Source organism: Sinocyclocheilus anshuiensis, unplaced genomic scaffold (genome assembly GCF_001515605.1).
Source record: "Sinocyclocheilus anshuiensis isolate Anshui unplaced genomic scaffold, SAMN03320099.WGS_v1.1 scaffold694, whole genome shotgun sequence".
NCBI lineage: Eukaryota > Metazoa > Chordata > Actinopteri > Cypriniformes > Cyprinidae > Sinocyclocheilus > Sinocyclocheilus anshuiensis.
In genome coordinates this window covers 934,984-947,237 of record NW_015542477.1, presented here as the reverse complement: position 1 = coordinate 947,237, position 12,254 = coordinate 934,984, and the positions used below count along the sequence as shown (strand labels likewise).

The 12,254-nt window shown below is 34.1% G+C and overlaps 1 pseudogene; it reads right to left on the bottom strand.

Annotated features, from left to right (window-relative positions):
• Positions 1–458: 458 nt before the first annotated feature.
• On the bottom strand, positions 459–8,971 carry LOC107693878 (sodium/hydrogen exchanger 6-like; annotated as a pseudogene).
• Positions 8,972–12,254: the final 3,283 nt, after the last annotated feature.

Below are 12,254 nucleotides of genomic sequence, written 5' to 3'. Positions count from 1 at the left end.
GCATTCCTGACGCTGCGCTGGAGCTTCCATCCAATTACGAAGATTTAGCTCATGAATAATAAGAAGTTTTACATAGGCTTTGTAATCTACATGAAGTGACGACGGGAAGGACGCGAACGTTTTATTTATTCCTTGCAAAAAAAAAAAAAAAAAAGGTCCAGTAGTTTAATTTAAACACGAGCACTTTCCTTTATAACAAAGGGATTTAAATTCAATTTTTGTAAGATTTTAAATCTCCTTTTGGAGATGGAATGCATTAGTTGGGTCATATTCTTCAAGTACTTACAAATAAAGTTGCGACTGGCAACATTTTTACCCGATAGCAGAATATATTTTTAATAAATGAATCAATGAAGAAAATTCCTGCACCCAAATAATTTTCAAGACGGTCTTAAAAAGTACATCAAATCTCATTTATTAGAGGATCAATGGTGTGGAACAGTAACAAAACACTTTCAAATAAGTCACTTTTCCTATGTATAATTAAATCTATTTTTCATACAAGTAAATGTTAATGAGGTAACGATGAGTCAGATAGCACAGTACAAACACCAGGTTACCGGACATAGGCACTTCGTTATAAAAAAATGTATCCATACGGAGAGCCACAAGTTATGGAAGACTTTGAAATGATCAATCCGGACACATCAATGCATTCACAATAGATGCAGACATTCTGTCTAAACTACACAAAACTCAAACACAAAATTTATTTTGATTTCGATTTTTTTGGGGGGAGAAATTAGGAACAGAAGGATTAGCAACCACAACCATTGTACACCAGTGTCTAGACAAATAAATAAATATATATGGCACAATATAATAAATCAATAAAAGCATAAATAATCATTTAACTTAATATCTGTGAAAGAAAGCATCACATAGAGGCCAAGAGGTTAGCAGCTGTCTGGCAGGCTCAGACTCGGTGGCGCAGAGGGTCCGACAGGGGCGGGAATGGCGGAGAAGGAGGGAATGACATCAGGGGGTCTGGAGGCTCATCTGTGGGGAGAACCAGACGGGTGCCTCCGAACGCAAGCTCCCTGTCCAGAGGATCGTCTGAGGTTCCTGCTAGCGAGTAAAGCCCAGCCTGGCTGGTGGAGGTGGAAGGTATGCCATGGGCATCTGTGCTGACCGTCATGTCACTGTACATCAAACCACTGCCGTCATTCAGAATCAGCTCTGTGTCTTCATCATTTAACTGACCAGCATTCTGGCAGGACGGGAAAGAAAAGCCATGATTTGCATAATTCTGATTGCACTCGTGTGCTCATGTGATTTTACACATTTTTACACTGTAGTATGAGCCAGTAGCAGCTGAATGTGTTCACGGGTTTACCTCATAGGCTTGTGAGTTGGTGAGACAGCGTGCTATTGGACCACAGCAGGCCGGCACAGTGGAAGTGAGTGGAGGCCCGCTGTGAGTGAGGAAGGGTTTTAAATAACTGGACCACATTGTTAAGGATTAAACTGTATTTAAAATTACGCAAGTATACTACTCCTATTTATTATTAATTACACTAAAAGAAGGCTCACCAAGGCTGCATTTATTTGGTAAAAAATGCAGTAAAAACAGCAATATTGTGAAATATTATTACGATTTAAAATAAGTGTTTTATATATTTTAGAATGTAATGTATTCCTGTGATGGCAAAGCTGTATTTTCAGCATCATTACTCCAGTTTTCAGTGTCGCATGATCCTTCAGAAATCATTCTAATATGCTGATTTGCTGCTCAAGAAACATTTCTTATTATTTTGGATGTTGAAAACAGTTGTGCTGCTTAATGTTTTTGTGGAATTTATGATACATTTTACTCAGGAATAATCTTTTGTAACATTATAAATGTCTTAAGTGTCACTTTTGATCGATTTAATGCATTCATTCACAAGTTAAAAAAAACAGCATTTATTACAAACCAATTTTTTGTAACATTATAAATGTGTTTACTGTCACATGCTATGCATACATATAATCACATATACTGAACATTTATTTTATTTTGTATTTGAAATTTACCATTTTGACCATTTCATGCAATGATATTTATCACTTTTTCATAATTTATATACTGTATGCCTATTTATACTTCTGGATGCATGCTCACTGTATTGTATTGGCTTTGTACCTGCACTTTGTGCAATGACTAATTATAATAATTCTCAGAATTATAATAATCATTTGCAAGGGTTGTCAAATTTTTTAGTGCAGTGTTTCCCCCTGGGGGTTCGTGAAGGAATGGCAGGGGGTTAGAAAAAGCTAGTGATTAAAATTGTAAAATTAAAATGAATAATTTCACAATTAAAACAACATTAAAAAATTATTATTTGTTTACCTGAATGTCATGTGACCATTAACTGACAGAGAAATGTGGTGGTAAATTATTGAAACATTTAAAATCTCAGACTTGGCTGACAAAACACTTCCCTGTATTAGTGAATTCCAGATGAAAAAAATAATAATCTAATAATAATCTGTTTAATATGCCACATTGAAGACATAATGTTGGAGATGCAGAATATATTATGTTTGCCAAAGATTGTCTAATCTAATATGTAGTGTGTAAAGTAAAAAACATTCTTATTTATAAATAAATCATGTTTTTAGGGACAATTTAATTGTTGACAAAACTAGGCAGGACAACTGAAGGATACTTGTGGTCAAAAGTGTACCACAGTCTGAACGGCCAGGCGCTCTCATGCTTGGTACTTGTTTGTGTCATCCCATCCGGTGCTGTGGCCTATATGAGCAGAGAAAAAGACGAGATAAGAGAGCTAATGTAGTCTGTTACACTACCCTTATGTGTCAGGTTTGTACAGTCAATATTTGAACATTAAACACTAATTTTTCTGATATCAACTGTTGCATTTTGAGCAGACACGAGTAGAGATTACCAAATTATCTTGATCTGTGTCCACTCCCACTCTGTGGAAAGATAAAGTGATTTAGACAAAAAAACAATGAAAGAAAGAAATAATTTAAACATAAAAGACAACTCACTGAATCTGCATAAGTGACAGCATTTTATATTTTCAGTTTCATTAGAATTTCAGTTTACGTTCGATGTGCTGTATTTATACAGTTGTGCTCAAAATTATTCATACCCTTGGTAAATATGATCAAAGCAGGCTTTGAAAATAAGTCCATATTGTTTATCCATTTGATCTTTCATTAAAAAAAAAAAAAATAAAATAAAATAAAAAAAAAAAGTCTAACCTTTAATTGAAGTCAAAAAAGACTTTCAAGAGCTGCAAGCTCTAATCATCTAAATTAAAATAAAATAAAAAAAATTTTTGAAATGTTTTACTTTACATATAATGAATCTAGAATATATGAAAGTTTCACTTTTTGAAATGTTACAAAAAAATAATGTTTTCATGATATTCAAATTTTTTGAGATGCACCTATATATATATATATATATATATATATATATATATATATATATTCATTCTTTATTTTTATTTTAGCTTCATTTTTTTTAGTAATTTTAGTACTTCAATTTTTACATTTTCTTCTAATATTTTTTATTTTATTTTAGAACTATTGTTAATAGATGTGTTTTAGTTTAGTTAATTACAACACTGATTAAAACTATACACTTAAGTCTGAAATAAGTGGAATGAAAAAAGTTTTTGAATGTTCTCTTATTGTCAAAAAGACAAAATATATTTTTTTATTTCATTTAAAATACAGTAAAACAGTAATATTGTGAAATATTATTATAATTCAAAAAAATTGTTTTGTATTCATTTATTTCTGTGATGGCAAAACTGAATTTTCAGCAGCCATTACTCCAGACTTCAGTGTCACATGATCAAAATTATGAAATAAATATTTTTGTCTAATACACAATGGCCACAATTATTGGTACCCCTAGAAATTCTTATGATTAAAATATCTCTGAAGTATATTTCCATTCATATTTGCATTTTTTATCATACCAGGGTGACTAGGAATTCCCATTTCCAACATCAGGGCAATAATTAAGACGTTCCAATCAACAGAAAATGCTACAAATCTGCCTGGAAGAGGACGTGTGTCTGTATCGTCCTAATGCACGGTGAGGAGGAGAGTTTGAGTGGCCAAAGAATCTCCAAGGATCACAGCCTAAAAGAATTGCAGGAAATAGTTGTGTCTCTGGGTCAGAAAACCTTTAAAAAATGATCAAACAGCACTTACGTCACCACATGTCGTTTGGGAGGGTTTCAAGAAGAAAATCAAGGAAAGAAAATGCTCTCATCCAAAAACAAACTCCAGCATTTTAATTTGCCAGACACTACTGGAACTTCAAAAAGGACTGGCTTCCATGGTCAGATAAAACTAAAAAAAATAGCTTTTTAGCAGCAAACACTCAAGACGGGTTTGGTGAACACAGGAGTAAAAATGTACCCCATTTGTATAATGAAATATACTGCTGTGTTTTTGAATGTTCTCTTATTGTCAAAAAGACAAAATATATTTTTTTATTTCATTTAAAATACAGTAAAACAGTAATATTGTGAAATATTATTATAATTCAAAAAAATTGTTTTGTATTCATTTATTTCTGTGATGGCAAAACTGAATTTTCAGCAGCCATTACTCCAGACTTCAGTGTCACATGATCAAACAGTCTAATATGCTGATTTGCTGCTCAAGAAACATTTCTTATTATTCTCTTATTATTACGTTGAAAACAGCTTTTGCTGCTTAATATTTTTTGGAAACCGTGATACATCAGCTTTTTAAACTGCAATAATATTTCACAATATTACCGTTTTTATTATATTTTTTATTAAACAAATGCAGCCTTGGTAAAAAAAACAGACTTCTTTTGAAAACATTTAGAAAAAAAAACAAATATTCCAAACTTTTGACCAGTAATGCAGTTTATGGTCTTCACAGATGATGCTGTACAGTAATGAACAGATACAGATAAATATTTGACCACTGAGGCCACGACTGACCATTCAGAATCCAATATTCCTGTTCTAAAACAATTTAGAGACATTACCTGCATAAACCAACAGTATGAATTTTTCCATGATGTTATATGCAGCATGTGACTAAACCAAGATTTCAGAGATCAGCGATCATAGTGTTGCCATAGATACCTGTGAAGCCGCAGGCCTCAGCCAATAGGAACGTACTCCAAGACATGAGGAAGAAAAGGGCCGTTTCCAGCTAGGGGAAATCTCTCAGCTTAGTGAACTTTGTGACCTAAACAACAGCACATATTAATAGATTAACTACCTTAGATTTGAACTGTTTTTTTTCTTTTGACTAGTTTAAGTGAATTTAAAACAATTAAATACATAAAGACAGATACCAGAGCTGTCACGACTCCAGTTGCAGCCCCCATCGCAAAAGACCCACTGAAAACTCCCAGAAAGACACCCAGTGACTTGAGCAGGGCACTGCCGTCAAATGTGTGACGATTGTCTCCCTCAGGCTGGTATGCCACTATTGATCTGTCAGTAGGTGAGAAAGGGTTAGGGTTATAAATATTAAGCAGCACAACTGTTTTCAACATTGATAATGGGTTTGGTGAACACAGGAGTAAAAATGTACCCCATTTGTACAATGAAATATACTGCTGTATCTTTAATGCTGTGGGCCTATTTTTCTGCCAGAGATCCTGAATATTTTGTTCAGATAGAAGGCATCATGGATTCTATCAAATAACAACAGATAAAAAAAATAAAAACCGACTGACTCTGCTAGAAATCGTATAATGGGCCAATGTTGGATCTTCCAACAGGACAATGATCCACAAACATCAACATGCAGCTGGAAATCTGAAGGGTTTGGAGAGATTCTGGATGAAGGAATGGTCTCTGATCTCCTGTCAGATGGATTAACTACCTTAGATTTGAACTGTTTTTTTTCTTTTGACTAGTTTAAGTGAATTTAAAACAATTAAATACATAAAGACAGATACCAGAGCTGTCACGACTCCAGTTGCAGCCCCCATCGCAAAAGACCCACTGAAAACTCCCAGAAAGACACCCAGTGACTTGAGCAGGGCACTGCCGTCAAATGTGTGACGATTGTCTCCCTCAGGCTGGTATGCCACTATTGATCTGTCAGTAGGTGAGAAAGGGTTAGGGTTATAAATATTAAGCAGCACAACTGTTTTCAACATTGATAATAATAATAAAAAAAAATGTTTCTTCAGCAGCAAATCAGCATATTAGAATGATTTCTGAAGGATCATGTGACACTGAAGACTGGAGTAATGATGCTGCAAATTCAACATTACTATTTATACTGTATTTTCTATCAAATAAATACAGTCTAGGTAAGCATAAAAACATTTAAAAAATCTTACTGCCCCCAAACTTTTAAATGGTAGTGTCAAAATCCTGTTTATTCTTGATCTGTTAAAAAAAAATAATCATAGGATGAGATTATGTGAACACAGGAATCTACAGCCCTGAGGACCTAAAATTACAGTGTGTGTGTATTTTTATCTTACGATGACAGGACGATGGCCACGGCATCATTGAGGACACTCTCACCGAACATCAGCGCGTAGAGATCCACATCAACTTTCAGCTCATTGAAAATGGCCAGAACAGTCACTGTAAGCAATTAAGTTATGAATCAATCATTATTACTTTTATTATAGTTTAACATATGAAATATAAGATCATCTAAATTTAGAGCAACATCTATACCTGGATCAGTGGCAGATACAATAGCACCGAAGAAAAGGCAGTCAGTGAAAAAGAAATCCCCTCCAAGCTGACCAATGACTTTCATAAACACCACACAACCGTACATCACCAACCTGCACAAAGGATATTATGAATTATATCATATATAATGTTACATTTACCTATATTTTTATGACAAAGCTTCTTTTAGAAAATTCATCACTTACCCTGTAACAAAGCATGTTGTCATTGTGCCGACAAAGGCATAGGAGAGGATAGACCCCACATTTCTGAAAAAATGCCTCTGAAAGTTAAAACAAATAAAGAAATTATTATTAAAATAAAACAATACAGCTCAGACACACTGGCAATTGATAAGAGACAGAATTTCTAATAAAACAAGCTTTGCTTTCAGACCTTCTACGTATCTTGTGAAATGTTTGTAATCATATTCTTACTCGTTTGAGACTGTATCCTGCATGAAAGATGATGGGTGGAAGCAAAATGTTGAAGAAAACCTCAGGATCAAAAGTAACCTAGAAGCAAATTTATACGTTTGAGAACAGAATCTTGTACCCAAAAAAAATACACGCACATCCAGTAGGAGGAAAGAATAAGTCATAAATGTTTTGCTATTTTAGAGGATTTAGACGTGACATGTGGCCAAGTATGGTGACCCATACTCGGAATTAGTGCTCTGCATTTAACCCATCCAAAGTGCACACACACAGCAGTGAACACACACACACCGTGAACACACACCCGGAGCAGTGGGCAGCCATTTATGCTTAAGAGCAGTACCTTCCTGAGCATCTCTGCATTTGGCACATCATGGCCCTTGCTGTCCCGGACCTCTCCTTTCAGGCTGTACTCGTAGAATCGGCCGCTCACATTCACCAGGATGGTGGTGGGACTGCTGTTCACGGCACAAGTCAAGGTGACGTCATTTAAGTCTTGAGGCAAATGGACGCCGAAGCGCAGAATTATACCCACAAACAAACCTGAGGACACAAAACATATTTCAAATACACAGCATGTTTAACAAATCACACACAGAGATACAGAATAAATGAAAGATAAATACAGAATAGCAAAAGCAGTTATAAAGCTACGAGTACAAACATCTACCATGGTAATCATAGTTTCTGCCAGAATACCTGTTATTGTTACTACAGTAAAACAGTTATAACATGGAGTTATCCTCCACTGCCAATATATAAAAAAAACAATAACAACAACATGTCAGAAAAATTCTTTAAGTTTTAAATGTATTAAAATATATTAATTTAAATTAAATTAATTCAGATTTTAAGTATATATATAATACTTATTAATTTGATTGAAATAGGCTTACATGAGTAAAACACATCAATTAATTAAGACTTATATTAAAGATTTAAACTTAGATACATCAATTACACAAATTCCACTGAAACTTTTATATGTATTACATTTATTAAAATGTATCAATTAATTCTTATTTAATATTTCAATTTAGAATTTATCAGTTTTTCATTTAGAATTTATTGAAGAAAGAATTTATTACACAACAACTGAATTAGCCTAAATATTGACATATATGTATAATGCATTAAAAATAAAATATATAAATTAAGAACAATATTTTAGATTTAAACTGAGATGTATTACAATTATAAAGTTTTTATTACAAAATAATTAAATTAAAAATGACTTAAATGTACTAAATTTAATAAAATATATTTTTAGTTAAGACGTGCATTTAATATTTTTATTTAGATTTTTAAGTATTAATTACAAAATAATTGCAATAAAATAGACTAAATCTTCACATAAATCAGGTTAAATTGAGCAGCTTTGTAAATCTGTCAAAACTAGGAGATTTTTTTTTACATTTGTCCCATATTAGTGGCTACAGTGTGTGTGCATATTTCTGGTGCCCTCCTACACAAGGTTCATCAGTGTGAACTTGAATATGATTATATAAAATAAATAAATCTCACCATAAATCATAGCCAAACCCGTCTCATGTAGGAACCTGAAGCGGCGGTGTTTGAAGAGCCATATCGTGAGGATAGTGAGTGTGAGTAACGTGATGAATATGAGCAGATTGGCGCTGTCCTGCCTGTGACTTTCCTCCGCTTTCCTCTCCGTTACCACATTCACCATCTCCGTGTTCTCAACCAGACTAATGACAGCAAAACACAGCAGGCAGAGTAAACGGGGGAGCAGAAAAGCCCCCGAGCCGGAGGTGCGTCTCCTCTGACATCCCATCATGACTGTGTTTGTGAGCGCTGTGGTGTTTCTGATGTGAATCACGGTTATCTATTTACCTTCACATAGCGGTGTGAAGACAGCAGCAACAACCTTGACAGAACATCTCCTCGCTTGACCGGAAGTAAGATATTACAGAATAAAAGACCGTGCTGAACAACTGTATTAATTTCTGCTAATAAATCGCGGCAAAATAGGTCCCAAAATTGTTAAAACTCACGTTCGTTAATTAAAATAAAGCTGAAATAAAATATAAATATGAATTATATAGATTAAAAACTTAAACGAAAATTAGAAATGTTGTGATTGACAGCTAACTGAAATAAGGTGAATTACTAAAATTACTGTCATTAAAATTATATATATATATATATATATAAATTAAATAAAGAAAACAAAAACACATACAATTAATAAAACTTAAAACGAAAATGGAAAACATAAAAATGAGAGCCAATTCAAAATATTAAACACTATATAAATAATACTAAAATAACACTGGCCTAAAGCACTTTAAAAGGAAGCATTTTTTTTTAAACAAATGGACAGTGAAAGATGCTTGTAACCCCTAGAAAATATTAAACATAAACCTCAAATATATTAAAATACGGTGGCCGAGAGAGCTCAACGCGCTGCAAATAGAAAAAACACCTGCAAATTAAGAAAACAACTTCATCAATTTGACGACACACGCGCTGCAAATGCTCACAACACAACCAAATAAAGAAATGCACTGCAAATACTCACAACACAACCAAACAAAGAAACGCGCTGCAAATAAAATTCTTTATTTGACTGTGTTGTGAGATGTATTCTTCGAAACATTTGGGATAAGTACACAAGTCAGCAAAATATATAACACTGTACTAGGGGTTTTTGGATATTTAAATAAAAAAAATCGTACATATTGTGCCTTTAATAGTGTTCATCGTCTGTTTGGTTACGTCATTAACTGAATTTTACCGTAAATTTCTACCATATGAAGGCTACATCATCTTGACTCACCACTGATAAGCTACTACTAAATAGAAACTTAATTTCCTGTAAAGCTGCAACGAATTGTATCGTGAAAAGCTCTATACAAATAAACTTGAATTTAATTAAAACCTTAGTTAGCATTTTTCAGAAACTAACATTCAAATAAAATTTTTATACAATTAAAAAAAATGCAATTGTAGTTTTTGAATAGCTGTTGTGTCTTTAAATATTTTGTCATATGTAATATGATCTGCTGCAGCCAATAATTAATAGCAGTATGTTTCATGTTGAAATACATTTATTATTGCATACATACAACATCAATTGCTCCATACATAAATGTGCACTTTTTGTGTGCACTTCAAATACAGATCGAGTACTTGTTACTGAATTGCAGTTTTGTGGTTTGTGTATACATACATATAAGTTTAATTCCACAGAATTGTTTACTACTGGGCTAAAAGCTACAAATGAACGTTAACTTCACAAAAGGAGTTAATTCCTATAAAACCTTGCTTCTCATTAATAACTGGCGCTAGCAATGTCAGGTCCAACGCTTTCATTACATACAGAACACCTGAACAAATTACTTCTAATGCCTTTGAATGTTAAGTGGTTACACTGTGTTCATCAGTCATCAAAAGAAAGAAAAAAAAATATTATCCACAACCTGATACGTGTCTGTATTCTGGAGATATTCACAGTTAGTGCTTTGGAATGCATTTTGGAATGGTTTTCTCATGCATTAATTCACACAATCTTGCTGGCTGGCTTCTTCTGACCCATTCCTCAACCAAACCCCCAAAAGAGACAAACTTTTCAGTGCTTTTAAGCTCCAAAAATAAATCTGTAATGCTTAAAGCCAAAATATGTTGCTCAACACGTCCCAGGCGAACTTTTAAACAGCTATGCAGATGTTAAATTTGTACCTAAAATGTAAACACGGAACAAAAGCACAAGTAAAATACTGCTTTCTTGAAATACATACACTTTAACCAAGAATGAATCATTTCAGTATATGCCTTTGAGGGACATTAAAAACCTGCATAACATGAGTAAATTGACTGCTCACATAAAATAAGTGCCTGAAGGCTGATCATTCACCCATAATGCATCAGCACAGTCTGGAATGCTATACAATTAACAAAAACACCTGCGGCTGAACCATGATATGCTTTCCCAGAACCAAATAAACACCTATGGGTCCTTTGAACTCCAGACTTTTATCAACAAGGCATTGCTACAAAAAGGTAGCTTTAAATGTTGCACCATTCAAAATCCATCTTTTTGTGTTTCCTCTCAAGATTATACCATATTTTATAAATATTTCTCTCAAAATCAGTTCGAAAGACATAATGCTATAATGACTCTGGGGTCAGCAGACTCGTAAGATATCCGAATCCCTCAATATGGCGATGCAAACACGCAAGCGCACTCGCACGAACAGCTAAAATACACAGAAACAGACGGCGCACTCCAAAATACAGCACAGTATTCCTCCACATCACAATAAATAGATTTATCAACAACCTGTTCATCGAAAATAAAAAAACATGATTTCATTGAGCGAATAAGTACACATTGCACAAAAGAAAGCATGACCAAAATCCTGAAGGAGGAACCCACCAAATCAAACACACAAACACACACAACCCATGTTTAATACAGCAGTTCTGCCGTGAGATTTGGATCAGATGAACTGAAAGCACATGTATATACAGTGTTGATGAATGAGAGGAGCCGCTGTGACCCTCATGCTCCACTCGAAATGTGTTTGAAAGCCTAGAGGACAGAGCTCTTCAGTGCACTTTAGATATGGCATGTATATGCTGTAAATATAATCACAATTCAGAACTACTTTACATTTTTCCCCACCAGGAAGACATATAATCACTATGAATATGTATAGAAGATATATTTCGACAAGCTAAGCACATCGGGCGTGCTACAGGATGCATGGGGGGTGGGAGTGGGTCTTTTGCATGAACACCCAGAAAAATAAAGACTCTTGATTTGAGTATGCAGAAAAGCACAGCAACAGTTACTGCTGCAGGCTCTGAACCTAAACGTAGGCAATAGAAACAGGTAAAAGACACATTCATAATGAGTTTAACAACAAACAAGTATCTCTGGTCAAGCCCATTTTACGGATATGATGGCGTAGAACACGTCAGACACAGCCAGGCATTTTAAATCTGTGCGTTTGATAATAACAAGTTTTCTTATTTGCATTGGGTTACAGAATAAAGGGATAGTTCACCAAAAAATGATCAACTGCTCACTCTCATGTCTTTACAAACCTGTTTAAATGTTCTTTCTTCTGTGGAACATACAAGAACATATTTTGAAGAATGTTTCAACTGGTTTTGTCCATATAATGGAAGT